This window comes from Microtus oregoni, unplaced genomic scaffold, assembly GCF_018167655.1.
Source record: "Microtus oregoni isolate MIOR12 unplaced genomic scaffold, Mior012 000009F_ref0000495, whole genome shotgun sequence".
Lineage (NCBI taxonomy): Eukaryota > Metazoa > Chordata > Mammalia > Rodentia > Cricetidae > Microtus > Microtus oregoni.
Genome location: NW_024543068.1, coordinates 38607438 through 38622005, shown reverse-complemented (window position 1 = coordinate 38622005; position 14568 = coordinate 38607438). Strand labels below are relative to the sequence as shown.

The following is a 14568-nucleotide window of genomic DNA, read 5'->3' as shown; positions in this document are numbered from 1 at the left end:
TGCCTCGAGAGCAGCTGTTGCCAGAGGTAAGAGGTTATTTTGACCCTGTTTCCCAGGGTACCGAACCAAAGCATAGGTATATGGGTAATTGTTCAGGAACTTGAGTATGTTAGGTCCTTGGTTCCCAGGGGAGGAGGGGATTCAAAATTGTCAAAAAATGGCTTCAGGATTGTCTTAAAGTCTTACAGTGGAAATCTCGCAGCTAAGGTTAAACATTAGAACATAGTAGTTTTTCTAAGGGTATTTAGACTGTGAAGAGATCATTGTTTAAAACAGTGAATATAATATGCACAGCAGGCCTTTAATCCCACATTTGATAGGCGTGGCTGGCAGGAGGGTCTCTGTGAGTTCAAGGCCAGCCTGGTCTAGGACAGCAGGACTGTTTCACAGAGACCCTGTCTTGAGAAACAATAAAATAATAATTATAATATTTTTAAAATAAATATGTTCGGGGTTCAGCCCATCGAGACTGGGCCTCCCTGCTGCCTCAGACGCACATTATATCCTGGAGTGGCCCTCTTCTTTTGATCTTCCTGAGTAACTCAAACGGCCAGCACGTTTCATGCTCAGCTGCTGTAATTCAGGGTGCGTCTGTCCAAGACCTTTCTAATAATAAAGCTAAAACACAGCACTTTATAATAATAAAGTTAAAATCATGCTCTTGTTGAGGGTCCCAGGCCCATCCATCCCTCAAGTCGGATGACTTCACCCAGCCTTGTAGTTAGTTCCCTTGTAGCCCTGGCTGTCCCAGAACTCACTCTGTAGACCAGCTCCAAGAGATCCTCCTGCCTCTGCCTCCTGAGTGCTGGGACCTTTGCCTATTTGCAACCCTCCCCATACGGCAGCTACACATAATAATTTGATTCATTAATGACGTTTCCATACGTGCACAATGTATCTCAACCGTGTTCACGGCCCGCGTCACTCTTGTCCCCCTCACAGTCCCAGCCAGCCTCCTCCACTTAACCTTTATATATATAATTTTTTATTGCTTTTATTGAGCTAAATATTTTTCTCCACTCCCCTCCCTTCCTCTCCCCTCCACTCCTACCCTCTTCCCATGGTCTCCATGCTCCAAATTTACTCAGGAGATCTTGTCTTTTTCTACTTTCCATGTAGATTAGATCTATGTATGTCTCTCTTAGGGTCCTCACTGTTGTCTAGGTTCTTTGGGATTGTGAATTGTAGGCTGGTTTTATTTACTTTGTGTCTAAAAGCTTTTATGAGTGAGTACGTATGATATTTGCCTTTCTGGGTCTGGGTTACCTCACTCAAAATAATGTTTTCTAGCTCCATCCATTTACCTGCAAAATTCAAGATGTCATAATTTTTTTTTTCTGCTGTGTAGTACTCTGTTGTGTAAATGTGCCACATTTTCCTGATACATTCTTCGGTCAAGGGGCATTTAGGTTGTTTCCAGGTTCTGGCTATGACAAACAAAGCTGCTATGAACATAGCTGAGCACATGTCCTTGTGGTACGATTGAGACTCCTCTGGGTGTATACCGAGAAGTAGTATTGCTGGGTCTTGAGGAAGGTTATTTCCTAATTTTCTGAGAAATCACCATATTGATTTCCAAAACAGCTGGACCAGTTTGCACTCCCACCCACCAGCAATGGAGGAGTGTTCTCTTTACCCACATCCTCTCCAGCATGAGTTATCATCAGTGTTTTTTTTTTCATAGAAAAGCAATTTATTCCATTATAAGCACTTACACAGTTAGTCATGGAGAGTAACAAGCCTGATGGTGAGACAGGTCAACCACAATGGAGATGGCTTCAAACTATAGTGGTCAAAGACTAACTCCTAAAAAACCAACTCTTATCAAGGATTAATTTAATTTTAAAAACAAATACAAACTAGCAATTCACTCTTTCTCAACAGTTCACCAGTGGTTTGACTATCAGTTAAAAACATACATCTCGGCCGGGCGGTGGTGGCGCACGCCTTTAATCCCAGCACTTGGGAGGCAGAGGCAGGTGAATCTCTGTGAGTTCGAGGCCAGCCTGGTCTACAGAGCTAGTTCCAGGGCAGGAACCAAAAGCTACAGAGAAACCCTGTCTCGAAAAATAAAAAAAATAAAAAAATAAAATAAAAAACCATACATCTCACAACTTGGTGGTCCCAAGTTCAAAAAACAAAAACAAAAAACTGCACACAACAAAAGCCAAGTGACGTAGGTGTCTGAGCCAGGAGTATAAATATTGCAAGATGTCATTTTTATTCCTGATCAAAATTTATTCATTTTTATAAATTTATAAATTTTCGGGAATTTTCCAGTAATAAACCCAGGTCTAAAGTAGCTTCAGAAATGGGGCATATTATGTGTGATTTTTCATCTTAAGGTGTATCCCCAAGTCTTTCAGATTCTCCAGTAAGTGGCCAGGGTGGATAAGGAATAGAGAGCCAAGTGAAGGTGTCCGAGCCAGGAGTATAAACATCGCAAGGTCTCATCTTACAATATTTATAGAAAAATAATCACATATAATAATGCCCCATCTCTGAAGCCACTTTAGACATGGGTTTGTTACTAGAAAATTCCTGAAGAAAAATTTAAATATAAGTCTGTGGCTTTGTTGAATTAAGTCCCCCAGTTAAGATTTTAGAAAACACCCCTGGTTTGGGCTAATAGTATTGTTGGTGGCACCTATTGTAGCCAGATAGCTGAACAAAGTCTGTGTCTCAAACCAGTGTTAAATCCATCTCAGGGTTCAGAAGAAAACAAGGGGAGTCTAAATCACAAGTGCAGGCATGTCTAGGATCCTTGTCCTTCTGGATCCACACTTCCTTCAGGGTCTTCATCATTGTAAACATTCTCTGCCAACTGCAACTGCCACACTGCATGATACTGTCTTCTGATACAGAACAAATCACCCCAAGGTTCACTGGGATTCCAGGAGAAATCAGGTATCTTGGCAGTGTGACCACCATGAATGAACAGCAGCTCTGGTGGGCCATGTTCTGCATCTTCTGGGGACTGTTCTCCAATTTTACTTGAATCCCACACATTCAACCTACGATCGGTACTGCTAGAAGCCAAAATAGTCTCACTGTGAGGTGACCACTGAACTGGGAATATTTCATTCTTGTGTGAGGCAAAGGAATGCAACTTGAGTTTCAGATTTCTCAGATCCCACAAGGCAACAGTCTTGTCAGCTGATCCTGTGGCAATAATGAACTCACTGTAAGGGTTGAAAGACAGGCAGTTCACTTCAGCAGTGTGCGCATCGACTGAGTGACTTGGCTTGGAAGTGTTGTTGGAATGAGTATCCCAAATCATAAGTTTCTGATCATCAGCAGCTGACCCAAACAGAGACTCGAGGAGCGCATGCCAGGAAAGGTCCTCTACTACTGCTGTATGCCCCGTGAAGATGGTCTTTGCATCCACCACTTTTTCTTCCTTTGGAACTGCACTGATGTCCCATAGGCAGATGGTATGGTCATCTGAAGCACTGAGTAAGTGCCTGCTGAGATTTGGATTCCAAGAAAAACCATAACCTTCCTTCTGATGTCCGCAGAGACGCAAATCTGGGTTGCACTCTCCAGAAGGGTCTGGTTTAGAAGGATGCTTTGAGTCGTCAAAAACAAGCACGTCGCCGGGCGGTGGTGGCGCACGCCTTTAATCCCAGCACTCGGGAGGCAGAGGCAGGCGGATCTCTGTGAGTTCGAGACCAGCCTGGTCTACAAGAGCTAGTTCCAGGACAGGCTCCAAAACCACAGAGAAACCCTGTCTCGAAAAACCAAAAAAAAAAAAAAAAAAAAAAAGAAAAGAAAAACAAGCACGTCACTGGATGGAGTCCTTGTTGCATTGATGTAAGGGTTCTGGCATGTACCAAGCCCTGTTGACTTCATGGTTGTGATTTCTATCTCAATTTTCCTGCTGACCGAGCCAAAACCTCCAAATGCTCCTTTTTCACTGTCATAGCGTGAAACATCAAACTGAGCATCGTCACTGGGGAGCTATCGCCAGGGGGTTTTGTTCATCCGATGTGTGTGTTCCCAGGACAAGTCGATGAATGCTGAAATCTTTCCTCTCAGGCCTGGTAACATCTGGAAGCCACTGGGCAGTTAAACTGGGCCACTCCAGGGCATGAGTCACCACCAAATCATAAAGAAAATGGGTGTTTTCTTTCATATTTTGTACTCCTCACTGATCACACGCTCTTCCACCACGTCGTCAAAGGCAGCTTCTTTGTCAGCCATGGCGGCAGGCGAGCCAGGACAGGTTGGGAGAATCCTGGGGTCGAATGTTTCAGGAGGGACGGGGAGGCAACAGTCATCAGTGTTTTTGATTTTAGCTGTTCTTACAGGTGTAAGATGGAATCTCAGAGTTGTTTTGATTTGCATTTTTATGCTGGCTAAGGATGTTGAGCATTTCCTTAAGTGTCTTTCAGCCATTTTAGATTCTTCTGTTGAGAGTTCTCTGTTTAGGTCTGCCCTCCCCCTTTTTATTGGATTATTTGTTCTTTTTTTTTTTTTTTTTTTTTTTTTCGAGACAGGGTTTCTCCGTAGCTTTTTGGTTCCTGTCCTGGAACTAGCTCTTTTAGACCAGGCTGGCCTCGAACTCACAGAGATCTTTTAATGACCAATTTCTTGAGTTCTTTGTATATTTTGGAGATCAGACCTCTGTCTGAAGTGGGGTAGGTGAAGATCTTTTCCCATTCTGTAGGCTGCCGTTTTGTCTTGTTGACCATGCCCTTTGCTTTACAGAAGCTTCTCAGTTTCAGAAGGTCCCATTTATTAATTGTTTCTCTCAGTGTCTATGCTACTGGGGTTATATTTAGGAAGCGATTCCCTGTACCAATGCGTTCAAGTGTACTTTCCACTTTCTCTTATATGAGGTGTAGTGTGGCTGGCTTTATATTAAGGTCTTCGATCCATTTGGGCTTGAGTTTTGTGCATGGTGATAGATATGGATCTATTTTCATTCTTCTACATGTTGATATCCAGTTATACCAGCACCATTGGTTGAATATGCTTTCTTTTTTCCATTTGATATTTTTTTTGCTTCTTTGTCAAAAATCAGGTGTTTGTAGGTGTGTGGCTCGATACCCAGTCTTCAATTCGGTTCCATTGTTCCTTCTGTCTGTTTGTATGCCAATACCAGGCTGTTTTCAGTACTGTAGCTCTGTAGTAGAGTTTGAAGTCAGGGATTGTGATGCCTCCAGAAGTTCCTTTATTGTACAGGTTGGTTTTGGCTATTCTGGGTTTTTTGCTTTTTTTTTTTTTTAAGATTTATTTATTTATTTATTTATTTATTTGTTATGTATACAACATTCTGCCTCCATATATGCCCACACGCCAGAGGAGGGCGCCAGATCTCATTACAGATGGTTGTGAGCCACCATGTGGTTGCTGGGAATTGAACTCAGGACCTCTGGAAGAGCAGTCTGCCCTTAACCTCTGAGCCATCTCTCCAGCCCCGGTTTTTTGCTTTTCTATGTGAAGTTGAGTACCGTTCTTTCAAGGTCTGAGAAGAATTTTGCTGGGATTTTGATGGGCATTGCATTGAATCTGTAGATTGCTTTTGGTAAGATTGCCATTGCCATGTAAATTCTATCTACCCAAGATCATGGGAGATCTTTCCATTTTCTGGTGTCTTTTTCAATTTCTTTCTTCAAAGACTGAAAGTTCTTGTCATACAAGTCTTCCACTTATTTTGTTCGAGTTATTCAGAGATATTTTATGCTATTTGTGGCTATTGTGAAGGTGACGTTTCTCTGATTTCTTTCTCAGCCCATTTATCATCTGTATAAAAGAGGGCTACTGATTTTTTTTAATATTTATTTATTTATTATATATACATTATTCTGTCTGTGTGTATGCCTGCAGGCCAGAAGAGGGCACCAGACCCCATTACAGATGGTTGTGAGCCACCATGTGGTTGCTGGGAATTGAACTCAGGACCTTTGGAAGAGCAGGCAATGCTCTCAACCTCTAAGCCACTCTCCAGCCCTGATTTTTTTTTTTATTTAGAGTTAATCTTGTATCCTGCTACATCACTGAAAGTGTTCATGAGTTGTAGAAGTTCTTTGGTAGAATTTTTGGGGTCACTTGTGTAAACTATGATATCATCAGCAAATAGTGAGAATCTGACTTCTTCTTTTTCAATTTGTATCTCCTTGATCTCCTTTGTTATCTTATTGCTCTAGCTAGAACCTCAAGAACTATATTGAATAGATATGGAGAGAGGGGACAACCTTGTCTTGTTCTTCATTTCAGTGGGATTTGCTTTAAGTTTCTCTCCATTTAGTGTGATGTTGACTGTTGGCTTGCTGTATATTGCCTTTATTATGTTTAGGTATGTTCCTTGTATCCCTGCTTTCTCCAAGACCTTTATCATGAAGGGATGTTGTATTTCGTCAAAGGCTTTTCCAGCATCTAATGAGATGATCATGCGTTTTTGTTCTTGCTTTTGTTTTTCAGTTTGTTTATATGGTGTATTACATTGGCAGATTTTCATATGTCTTTGTGTGGTTTGGGTATCAGGGTAATTGTAGCCTCATAAAAAGAGTTTGGCAATGTTCCTTCTGTTTCTATTGTGTGGAACAATTTGAGGAGTATTGGTATTAGTTCTTCGAAAATATTGTAGAATTCTGCGCTGAAACCATCTGGTCCTGGACCTTTTTTTGGTTGGGAGACTTTTGATGACTGCTTCTATTTCTTTAGCAGTTATAGGTCTATTTAATTTGTTTACCTGGTCTCAATTTAATTTTGGTAAGTGATATTTATCGAGATAATTGTCCATTTCCTCTAAGTTCTACAATTTTGTGGAGTACAGGTTTTCAAAATATGACCTAATGATTCTCTGAATTTCCTCCATGTCTGTCCTTATGTCCCCCTTTTCGTTTCTGATTTTGTTAGTTTGGATATTCTCTCTCTCTCTCTCTCTCTCTCTCTCTCTCTCTCTCGCTCTCTGCCTTTTGGTTAGTTTGGATAAAGGCCTGTCTACTTTGTTTCTTTTCTCGAAGAACCAACTCTTTGTTTCATTGATTCTTTGTATTGTTTTCTTTGTTTCTATTTTGGTGATTTCAGCTCTCAGTTTTCCCTCCTGTCTAGTCCTCCTGGGTGAGTTTGTTTCTTTTTGTTCTAGAGTTTTCAAATGTTCTGCTAACTCACTAGTGTGGTAGTGTTTTTCCAGCTTCTTTATGTAGGTATTTAGTACTATGAACTTTCCTCTTAACACTGGTTTCGTTCTCGTAAATTTGAGAATGTTATGTGGTCATTTTCATTGACTTTTTTAGGAAGTCTTTAATTTCTTTCTTGACCCATTGATGATTTAGGTGAGCATTGTTGAGTTTCCATGTGTTTGTGGGCTTGAATTACTGTGGCTGTGGAATTCTAATTTTAAGCCATGGTGATCCAATAAGGTACATGGGTTATTCCAGTTTTTTGTATCTGTTGAGGTTTGCATTGTTACCTAGTATGTGGTCAGTTTTTGAGAAGGTCCCATGAAGTGCTGAGAAGAAGGTATATTCTTTTCTGTTTGGATGGAATGTTCCATAGATGTCTGAAGTCACAGAAGTTCATTTGAGTCATATCATCTGTTATTTCCCTTATTTCTCCCTTAATTTTCTGTCGGACAGACCTGTCCAGTGGTGAGAGTGGAGTGCTGAAGTCTTAGTGTGTGGGATTTAATGTGGGATTTAAGCTCTAGAAGTGTTTCTTTCACATATGAGGGGGCCTTTGTATCTGGGGCATAGATGTTCAGTATTGAGGTTTCCTCTTGATGGATTTTTCCTGTGATTAATACGAAATGTCCTTCTTAGTCTCTTTGATTGATTTTTTTTGAAGTCTGTTTTGTTAGATACTAGGATAGCTTCACCAGCTTGTTTCTTTGGTCAATTTGATTGGGGAAAAAAAAAATTTCCCAACCCTTACTCTGAGGCAATGTCTGTCTTTGAGATTGAGGTGTGTTTCTTTTTTTAATATTTATTTATTTATTATGAATACAATATTCTGTTTGTGTGTATGCTAGCAGACCAGAAGAAGGCACCAGGCCCCATTCCAGATGGTTGTGAGCCACCATGTGGTTGCTGGGAATTGAACTCAGGACCTTTGGAAGAGCAGGCAATGCTCTTAACCTCTGAGCCATCTCTCCAGCCCTGTGGTGTGTTTCTTGTATGCAGCAGAAGAATGGATCTTGCTTTCGTATCCAATCTGCTAGCCTATGTCTTCTTTTTTTAAAGTTTTTCGAGACAGGGTTTCTCTGTAGCTTTGGAGCCTGCCCTGGCACTAGCTCTTGTAGACCAGGCTGGCCTAGAACTCACAGAGATCCGCCTGCCTCTGCCTCCCGAGTGCTGGGATTAAAGGCGTGCGCCACCACTGCCCGGCTAGCCTATGTCTTTTTATAGGTGAGTTGAGTCCATTTATATTAAGGCATATTGATGACCAGTGACTATTAGCTCCTGTTGTTTTAGTTTTCGTTGTTTGTGATGTTATCGTGTGTGTGTTTTTCCCTTCTTTAGGATTTGCTGCTGTGAGATCATCTATTGTCTGTTGTGGATGTAGCCAACTTCCTTGGGTTGGAGTTTTTCTTCTAGTATTTTGTGTAGGGCTGAGTTTGTGGCTGGAGGTATTGGTGAACTCTGGTTCTGCCTTGGAATATCTTGTTTTGTCCGTTTTATAGTGACCGAAAGTTTTGCAGGGTATAGTATTTTGGGCTGGCACCAGTGGTCTCTTGATGTCTGCATAACACTTGACCAGGTCCTTCTGGCTTTTATTGTTTCAACTGAGAAGTCAGGTGTACTTCTGATAGGTCTGCCTTTATATGTTACTTGGCTTTTTTCTTTTGCAGCTCTTAATATTCTTTCTTTATTCTGTATGTTTAGTGTTTTGATTATTATGTGGTGAGGGGACAGCATCCATGTCAGCTGGCTCACAAACAAGCGGCTTCCTTCCTCTGGCCTCTGAAGGTGCCTGAAGTTCGGCCCTGGAACCCAGGATCACTGGCACCTGGGAGAAGTCGCCTCCTGGATTTCATGACTGAGTATCCGCAAGGAGCCCCTACCCCACTTAACATTTTTAAATTTTATTTTATGTGTATTCATGTGTGCCATACCACCTGTGTGCAAGGACCCGTGCACGTCCGAGGAGGACGTCGGATCGGGTGGAACCGTGAGCTGTGGATATCGGGTCGGAGATGCTGTGAGCTGCCCGGTGAGCGCTGGCACGGAAGCCCGGTCCTCTGCAGGAGCAGCCAGCGCTCTAAGCTGCCGAGTCATTTCTCCGGCCCCACTGCTCCTTCTAGGTCTGGTTTATGGGTTTGTGTCCTCGTTTGCGGGTCTGTTGGTTTTGAGACAAGATCTCACTGGGTAGCCCTGGCTGGCCTGTACTAGAGATGTGTAGACCATCCATACCTATAGCCCTGAACTCACAGCGATCCGGAACCGCCAGAGTGCTGGGGTCGATTAAAGGGGCCGTGCCGGCGAGCAGCAGGTCAGCTTCACACGAGTTAGTGCCAGCTGGGAGGAGGGTTGAAGCTCGGTTGAGAAAGGATCGGGCTGAAGGCCGGAAGCCTGAATGAGAGAAGGCCCAACCAACGACGAGAAAGCCCGGCACGATCAAATCCCCGAGTGCAGTGGACGACGGCCCCCCGCCGGGATCCTAGGTTTAGGGTCCTCCTAGGCTACAAAGTGCGGTCGGGGAGACCCTGTCGTCCTCGCGGTGGCCCGAGGTGGGGTGGGAGGGGGGTAAGGGGGAATTTAAAAACAAAAAACAAAAAAAAGCAAAGCAGCGCGGGGCGGGGCGTATGCAGATAAGGTATCGCGCAGTGGCTGCCGGTCCGGCGGTGTCAGCGAGGCGCGAGGCGCGTCCCGCGCGGTGACCGTCCCGCGTGGGGCGGATGGGATGTCGGTGAGGAGCTCGGAGGGCGGCATGAGAAGGCGGCGAGGGGGCGTCGCGAGGGCGGTGACCGTCGGTTGTAAGTGCGTGTGTCGTGAGGGAGGGCGCGGTCGGGGCGGGAGCAACTCATACTTACCTGGCAGGGGAGATACCATGATCACGAAGGTGGTTTTCCCAGGGCGAGGCTTATCCATTGCACTCCGGATGTGCTGACCCCTGCGATTTCCCCAAATGCGGGAAACTCGACTGCATAATTTGTGGTAGTGGGGGACTGCGTTCGCGCTCTCCCCTGGTTTCTCTGGTTCTAATAAAAGACTGCTTTTCTGGTGCTTTGAATGTTCAGTTTCCTATTGTTGTCCGGGAATACTGACCGTAGGTATTTGCATTGCCTATATGTCTACCGAGCTTAAATATATCTGACTATGAAGAAGTTCTCATTTAAAACAGTTGGTTAGTGAGGTGTGGTGCATTGCTACGCAGAACGCCTTTAGTCCTAACACTTGGTAGGCAAGGCAGGAGGATCTCTGTAGAGAAGATCGTGTCTTGAGAAACAAAATAATGACTATAATTGTAATTTTTAATCATGTGTATACAATATTCTGTCTGTGTGCATGGCACAAAAGAGGTCACCAGACCTCATTACAGATGGTTGTGAGCCACCATGTGGTTGCTGGGAATTGAACTCAGGACCTTTGGAAGAGCAGGCAATGCTCTTAACCTCTGAGCCATCTCTCCAGCTCCCCCACATATTTGTAAAATAAATATGCCCGTCGAGACTGGGCCTCCCTGCAGCCTCAGACCCCGATTACATCCTGGAGTGGCCCTCTTCTTTTGATCTTCCCGAGTAACTCAAAAGGCCAGCGCGTTTCATGCTCAGCTGCTGAAATGCCTCTGTCCAAGACCTTTCTAATAATAAAAGTTAAAATCCTGCACTTTCTAATAAGAAAATTAAAATCATGCTCTTGCTGAGGGTCCCAGGTCCATCCTTCAAGTCGGATGACTTCCACTCAGCCTTGCAGTTCCTGCACGGGAAGACCTCTCTTCTGGCTGGGCTCTCTGCACGCTCGTGGAATACACAAACACATAACTATCTAAGCTAGAATGAGGGGGTGGTTCCGTCAGTAAAACACGCGTCAGATGCATGCCCCTTAATCTCATACCGCTGCGCAGGGCTTTAAAACTTCTCAGCCAGCTGTGGTTGCCATGAGTTAGTGTAGTTCTAGGCCACCGGAGTGACAGTGACAAGACATAAGAAGGGAAACACACACACACACACACACACACACACACACTATACATATATATAAATTTATGTGATCTCTCACGTAAGATGTGGTACAAGCTTCAAGGAAGAGTGCCCGCAGAGAAGGTGTGTGTGTGCTGTGTTTCCTGCGTCGGAGCCCTTGCACCTTTGGCATTACCTGCTTATGTTTTAAGGAACAGTCTGGCTTCTTCTGGAAGGGAAGACCGTATGTTTAAGTTTCCAGAGTCTACTGATGAACCATTGCCATATGCAGGAGTATATGATATTAATGGAGAAAGATGAGTTAGTACTCAAGGGGAAAAGAGGAAAAGGTTTCCAAGTTTAATCTGGTGCTTAGTAAATGAAGAACAAAAAGCAAATTAAGACAGATTCAGCAAAAATGGGATAAGGAGAGAAGAGAGAGATAAATGCCTGTAACTTCTTGAGATTGGTTTTGGGGAAGGTTTGGAAAGGAGTTAGAAATATGGAGAAGGGGCTGGAGAGATGGCTCAGAGGTTAAGAGCATTGCCTGCTCTTCCGGGGGTCCTGAGTTCAATTCCCAGCAACCACGTGGTGGCTCACAATCATCTATAGAGGAGTCTGGTGCCCTCTTCTGGCCTGCAGGCATGCACGCAGACAGAGTATTGTATACATAATAAATAAATAAATATTTAAAAGAAAAAAAAAAAAGAAATATGGAGAAGGATGGAGAGATGGCTCAGTGGTTGAGAGCATTGCCTGCTCTTCCAAAGGTCCTGAGTTGAATTCCCAGCAACCATATGGTGGCTCACAACCATCTGGAATGAGGTCTGGTGCCATCTTCTGACCTGCAGACATACGCACAGACAGAATATTGTATACATAATAAATAAATATTTAAAAAAAAACAAAAAAAAAGAAATATAAAAAGACTCTAGACTGTGTGACTGTTAACCACAATCGCTTGCCCTTAGCTCAAAATGCCGTGAACTCATAGCCTAGATAAAGATTTATATCGGAACTAATGCCAAGCCATGTCTAGCATGACCAACCGCAGACTCACACCAGGGACATCTGTCTGATGAAAATCTCTTCTCATGTATCTGATATAATGAATCTAAGAATAATCTGTATCATATAAAAAAACAATACATGCTGTTAAACAATCTTTTCTGTATAAGGGATGAGCCTCATGCCTAGTAAAGACGCATTCAGGTGCAATTCCTTTGAGTCTTGGGTCTGTTTGTTACTCGCCAACTCCTGACCCACCTATTCCCGAGATCCTGTCCCGTCGGTCGCAGTGTTCCGGCTGAGCTGGTCCGTCGCAAACGGTGCTCCCTAAGAATTACGAGAATGTCCAGTCTGTCTATATTTGGAAGATTCAGAGAAAATATTCCATTATCTATCCTATCTTGGTGTGTCAAAAGTTTTGTACCTAATTTACTTCCTATCATAACTTGTATTACCGACCTAAAATTATCTTTTTAGACCTTAAAACAGTTTCTTAGATAAACAACCTAAGCTTTTATGTCTCTCAACCTTATATACTTTATACTTCTTTTGTAAGTTTTTTAGTTCTGAATTTCATAACAAAAACTGTAACTATATCTCTTCAACTCCATCAGAGATCTGAGAAAGATATACTATTACTTGAGTAAACAGGAAGTGCAGAGCAAGAACTGCCAAAACTATAGAAATGACAGATAGCTGGCTGCCCGGGAAGTCACCCGGGTTTCTTCTGCAACGTTGGGGCATCCATCTTTGGCCTATGGGCCTAGATTATCTGACAGATTTTTCTGTGATGCAGGGATTTTGAAAGACTGCCATAGGGGGCTGGAGGAATGGCTCAGCGGTTAAGAGCACTGACTGCTCTTCCAGAGGTCCTGAGTTCAATTCCCAGCAACCACATGGTGGCTCACAACCATCTATGATGAAACCTGGCGCCCCCTTCTGGCCTGCGGGCACACATGGAAGGAATGCTGTACACATAATAAATAAATAAAATAAATATTTTTTAAAAAAAAAAGACTGCCATACTTGTCTTGGCAAAGTCCAATAGTCTCTCTGCTTTGTATCCTGCTTGTCCAGTTTGTACAGCATAGAGTCAGCAGTTGAGAAGGAGCAGTTTCTTGTCCAGATGGTTAGTTTTGCTACATTGAAAACAAGCTCCATATGGGGTTTCATTGATGTCCATCATCTTCTCTGAAGTAAATTGGTGCTGCCAGGAGCAGATGTGTCACACTCACAAAAAGTCCTATGTTAACAAACCATTTTAAATGCCATATTCTGTAGGTCTTTGAGGTGTTTGAAGACCGTCTGTCTGTCTGTCTATCTATCTATCTATCTATCTATCATCTATCTATCCAAAACATATTGCTGGGGCTGGAGAGATGGCTCAGTGGTTAAGAGCATTGCCTGCTCTTCCAAAGGTCCTGAGTTCAATTCCCAGCAACCACATGGTGGCTCACAACCATCTGTAAAGAGGTCTGGCGCCCTCTTCTGGCCTTTAGGCATACAGACAGAATATTGTATACATAATAAATAAATAAAAAAAAACATATTGCTGTCTGACCTTGAAAACATACCTAAAATGTCTATGAGTGGCTTTGGAGACTGTCCTGGAACTCGATCTGTAGACCAGGCTGGCCTGGAACTCACAGAGATCTGCTTGCCTCTGCCCCCCGAGTGTTGGGATTAAAGTCATATGCCACCACCACCCACCTTCCCGCATCTCTTTATTATCCTAAATAGTTTGCAGTAATAACTTTCAAGGACTGGGAATGTACATTATTACATTGTTAGCTGTATAGGTACAACTCCTTAAACAAGAGTGGAAATTTATGTACAGTCGGGCAGTGGTGGCACAAGCTGATCCAGGACAGGAGCCAAAACTACAGAGAAACCCTGTCTCAAAAAACCATAAAAAAGAAGAAACCTATGTACAGCATGTTCTAACAACAACAACCCCTTAATTTTTTTAAAATATTTATTTATTATGTATACAATATTCGGTCTACATGTATGCCTGCAGGCCAGAAGAGGGCACCAGACCTTATTACAGATGGTTGTGAGCCACCATGTGGTAGCTAGGAATTGAACTCAGGACCTTTGAAAGAGCAGTCAGTGCTCTTAACCGCTGAGTCATCTCTCCAGACCAAAACCCCTTAATTTTGTATCAATGTACAAAAATATCTTATGCAAGAGCAGAAACATATCCAGTGTAAAAAACAATCTTAATATTTTTTATTTTTTTATTTTTTATTTATTTATTTATTTTTTGGTTTTTCGAGACAGGGTTTCTCTGTGGCTTTGGAGCCTGTCCTGGAACTAGCTCTGTAGACCAGGCTGGTCTCGAACTCACAGAGATCCGCCTGCCTCTGCCTCCCGAGTGCTGGGATTAAAGGCGTGCGCCACCATCGCCCGGCAACAATCTTAATTTTTGTATCAATATAAAAAACTCCATATCAGTGTAGAATATTTAAGACTAGTAGTTGTTCTTTTAG

At 43.0% G+C, this 14568-nt stretch overlaps 1 non-coding gene and 1 pseudogene across 1 annotated transcript; one reads left to right on the top strand and one right to left on the bottom strand.

Moving 5' to 3' along the window:
- Positions 1-2755: 2755 nt before the first annotated feature.
- On the bottom strand, positions 2756-4203 carry LOC121452531 (annotated as a pseudogene).
- A 5768-nt stretch (positions 4204-9971) lies between these two features.
- On the top strand, positions 9972-10135 carry LOC121452626. The gene has a single exon (XR_005974873.1). It is a non-coding gene; the product is annotated as a U1 spliceosomal RNA (small nuclear RNA).
- Positions 10136-14568: the final 4433 nt, after the last annotated feature.